We start from the raw sequence: 4,857 nt of genomic DNA on the forward strand, positions 1-4,857 counted from the left end.
GATTATTAGACATGTCATAATTTTTAGAGGTGTCTTAAACCCATGCATGGTTATTCCTGTGCTGAGTTTCCTAAAGTTACAATCTTTAATTCTTGTTCTCAAAAGCAAACAAACAAAAAATGTTACCCAAGATGCACATAAAACATGCATTAAAAGCGTTTCCTACTCTATGTTTTTTTATTATCCCTCTACCTTACCACCCACCAGTGTTGTGGATTTAAGAGAGTCGACATAATTGAGTAAGTAAATTACCAAAAACCTAGGCAGCTGCTGCAGACGCCTAGCAATTGGCTGTTCCTTGGTTCTAATGTTCTCGTATTAGCACATTAAAACAAGCAGAAAGGGGGCTCTTAATTACGCCTTGCTTTATGGGAGCACAATAAATTCCTTTTGTTGACCTTACTGCAGGCTCAATGGTGTTTTTGTGCAGTGTTGAATTAAGAGATATCAAAAGTCATAGATTGAAGGATTATTCTGAGCATTTCAAGAACGTGTAAGTAGGTAGTAATGAACCCCCGGTACAACCCAATCTGCTCGTCTGAATGCGAAAGTACCAGTTATTCAACATTTCACACTGACAGCTTGTAAATGTAAATTTTATTAAATGCACAGCAATAAAAATTTGTAGGTTTCTGTCACTTTGAATTTTCGTGGCTCAAAATGAGGCCTCGAGCCTTTTAAATCACAGCAGGTAAAAGCAGAGCTCTCAAACGTTCAGCATTTTCAACCGGGAACCTTTTTCAGGTTTCACGATGTGCATTTGCTCACATAATATCCTTTGCAGGATTCAAGAATGGATGTGTTATGTCACTTAACAGGCTTGCATTTTCCACTGCCCTTATATCACGGTTCACGAAATGTTTCCCTTGCAACCCAGGAGAGGGAGCGAGATAAGAGAGAAAAAGTGTGTGTGTGGGGGGGGGTGGGGGGAGGTTGTTTAAAAGGAAATGAAGAAATTAAAGAGATAAAAAGAAAGATTAAGAAGGTTATAAGAAAGCGTACCGTATTAATGTTTTGCGATGTGAATTTTTTTAACTTGTCAAGCTCTTTCTCTTGGAGATGTGGAAAATATAAACCTGACGGAAGTCATAGAAGATAAACATAATAGTGAGGAAATATTGTGGGGAATAAAATCTTGGTTAAAATATCCCAAAGACTTGTAAAACCTAGAAGGGAACATCAAAGCCATGCATGTATCAAGGCTCAGTCTGTTGGACAAAATGATAATTGATGTTTCATTTAAGGAAGTCTGATGCCAGATTTAAGTAACAATTGTTTCCTACGTTCTCACCTTGCTTAGTAACAGAAGTATTTCATTTCTCTACTTGTCCTATGGAGAAGGAGTTTCAACTGATAACCTGACAAACGTCAGAGTTGAAACTAGTACTTGAATAGGCAGTTTGTCAAATAATATTCTTTTACCTTGGTGAATATTGTTGCCAGAAGTGACTTTTCTGATGAGACTTACGAAAAGGCATTTGGCCACCTGCAGTTGTTAAATATCCCCCTGGCACTTTTCCTAAGAGTTGAAGTATTACCCCGTGTTTTGGCCACATTCCAGTTTGGGCTAATGGCATTCATCCTTTCGAAGTTTCCTTTGCAGATTTAATTGGGTCTGACCCTTTTCTTCACTTGAAGGAGTCTTCCCCCCTCCAAACATTTCCATTCTGGCAGAAAGAAGACAGTCATCCCTTCTTCGACTAAATTTCTGAGAGTATGAGGATGTTCTGTGCATTATCAAACTGGCTAAGGGTGAATTTCAACACTGTGCATGTATTAGGATTAGGCGACTTTTTAGCATTTATAAATTATAAACATCATTTGGCGGATGCATAGAAACTCCCTTCAAAAGATTTTACTTTTAGGGTACTTTAAGAGAGGATGTAAAGCAGTTATTTTCATTTCAGAGTTTCAACGGCTTATTTTTATGTGTATTTTTTTTTTTAGTGTTTATTTATTTTTAAAAGAGAGAGTGAGACAGAGTGTGAGCAGGGGAAGGCAGAGAGATAGAGAGAGAGACAGAATCCAAAGCAGGCTCCGGGCTCTGAGCTGTCCCCACAGAACTCAACGTGGGGCTTGAATTCATGAACTGTGAGATCATGACCTAAGTCAGTTGCTTAGCCAACTGAGCCACCCAGGCGGCCCTCAACAGCTTATTTTTAAAGTGGGGGAAATCAAGAATGCCTTATGATAATAATTTACACATATTAAAAGATTGTGATTATTAAGATAGTGATCACATCTCAGGAGGCTAACTTTCCTATTTGTATTAAAAGTCAAAATACTCAGGGTGCCTGGGTGGTTCAGTCAGTTGGGCATCCTACTCTTATCTTGCTTCCGGTCATGATATCATGGGTTCGTGGGATCAAGCCCCACATTGGGCTTTACGCTGATGGTGCGGATCCTGCTTGGGATTCTCTCTCTCCTCCTCTCTCTGCCTCTCTCTCTCAGAAATAAATAAACTTAAAAAAAAAAGTCAAAACCCTTTCTTAAAGACCCATGGGGACCAGCTAACATCTATTTGAAGCTGTTACAATTTTAATAACTCTTGTTATTGCTGGGTCTACTGAATCAAAACTAGAGTCAAGTATGGAGTACGTATCAGTCAAATGGTTTTTACGTTTTCTTTTTTTTTTTCAATATATGAAATTTATTGTCAAATTGGTTTCCATACAACACCCAGTGCTCATCCCAAAAGGTGCCCTCTTCAATACCCATCACCCACCCTCCGCTCCCTCCCACCCCCCATCAACCCTCAGTTTGTTCTCAGTTTTTAACAGTCTCATATGCTTTGGCTCTCTCCCACTCTAACCTCCTTTGGTTCTTACGTTTTCTTAGCTAATATGTTTACATTTGAGAGGCAGTCACTTTTGAGAATATTTCTATTTATGGTTTCTCACCTTCCCTTGTCACTTCTGGTTGGATGTGCTTCCGACATCAACGCTCTGTCTTGTTAGGGTTACCAATATTTTGGTGGATAGCTGTTCAAGGGAGGGAGGTGGAATCAACATGGACAAGTGGCCTAAAATCATGGAATTTCAGAGTTAGAATTTCAGGACTCATACTTAGTCACCTTACTTTATTTTAATCTGCTTCATGTTGTTTTTTTTTTTTTTAATTTCAAATTACATAGTAATACATGGCTATGAAAAATACATCAGTTATATAAAGTAAAATAATTTACTCTCCCTCCATCCCCCTCAATCCTAGAACCTTCCCAGTGGTGATTACTGATGTTACTTTGGCATTGGTCCCTCCAGACACAAATGTATTTTTGTACATAATTTTGTTTTGTGTGAGTTATTTCAAACATAAATGGAATCATACCATACCTTTCATGCATCCTGCTTACTTTTCACATTTTAAACATTGTTTTAAAAGTTTTCCATATTAGGGGCACCTGGGTGACTTAGCCAGTTAAGTGTCCGACTTCGGCTCAGGTCATGATCCCAACGTTTGTGGTTTCAAGCCCTACATCAGGCTCTGCACTGATAGTGGGGAGCCTGCTTGGGATTCTCTCTCTCTCTCTCTCTCTCTCTCTCTCTCTCTGTCCTTCCTCTGTTCGTGCTCTCTCTCTCTCAAAATAAGTAAACTTAAAAAATACATTTAAAAAATTAAAAAATAAAGTTTACCCTATTAGTACATGTAGATATACCTAATTCTTTTTGCCCGGGGCTTGTAAATCCATACTACGAGTCACCTCCCAAGTGTTGAACGTTCCGTTATCATAACCATAAGCCCTTCGCCCCTCTTGACGTACGTGTGGGATTATTGCTCTAGAGTAAATGCCCATGGACTGTGCTGCAATCCTCTTATAACCGAGGCACCCGGACTCCACAGAGATAAAGCGATTTGCCTAAAGGATGCACAGTTTTGGTAAAGCCAGGACCAAAGCCCCGGTCTCCTGACTTGTAGTTTACTGACTTTTCTGTGACACCATATATGGTGGCTATGCTGATGCTCTGCCCCAATCCTCTGTCCCCAGGAAACGCTCTCCTCCTCAGAGGCTAGGGCCACTTCTGGCCGCTCACAGCTGCATTCCTCAGGGAGAATTGCCCTTGGCTGCAGGAAACTGCTTTGGCCCAGGTTAAATGCCCCCCTCTCTCCCCCCAGAGGGTCTCACGGTGAAGGATGGGCTGATTTCAGAATTCAGGGACCTGGCTCTCCTCTTTCAATTCGGGACAACCCCAAAGAGCCACACCAGCCCCAGAGCACCAGGTTGGGTTAAGGCCTCAGCTGCAGCTATATTCAGGGTCAACTTCTCTTGCTGCCCAGTGCACACTTCCCTACAGGAATATCTCACTGGAGCACCCAGCAATCAACCTCTTTTTTCCCCTCCCCAAGCCACCTTCCGCATGCGATTCTCTGGCTCAAAACCTGTTGTCAGGGAACCCCATCCGAGAAACATATAGCTTCATGTATATGTTCCTGAAATATGAACTTGGAAGTTCAGAGGCAGTGCGAGAAGTGACGTTCAGAACTAGACGGTGTCAACAGCGTCAGCGGTCCCTGTAGGCTTGAAGGCTACGTGTCAGCATTGAAAGCTAAGCATTGCACATAACTGGTACTACAAGAAAAAGTGCAGAGACAGAAGAAGGAATGTGTGTGTGGGGGGTGGGGGGGGGGGAGAAGTAGAGATGAGAGGGACTACTTTAAACACATTTTTTTAATGTTTATTTTTGAGAGAGAGACAGAGTGCGAGTGAGGGGAGGGACGGAGAGAGAGGAGACGCAGAATCTGAAGCAGGCTGCACGCTCTGAGCTGTCGGCACAGAGCCCGACGCGGCGCTGGAACTCACGAACGGCGAGATCACGACCTGAGCTGAAGTCGGAGGCTTCACCATCTGAGCCACCTAGA

Source organism: Panthera tigris, chromosome B1, assembly GCF_018350195.1.
Source record: "Panthera tigris isolate Pti1 chromosome B1, P.tigris_Pti1_mat1.1, whole genome shotgun sequence".
Taxonomy (NCBI): domain Eukaryota; kingdom Metazoa; phylum Chordata; class Mammalia; order Carnivora; family Felidae; genus Panthera; species Panthera tigris.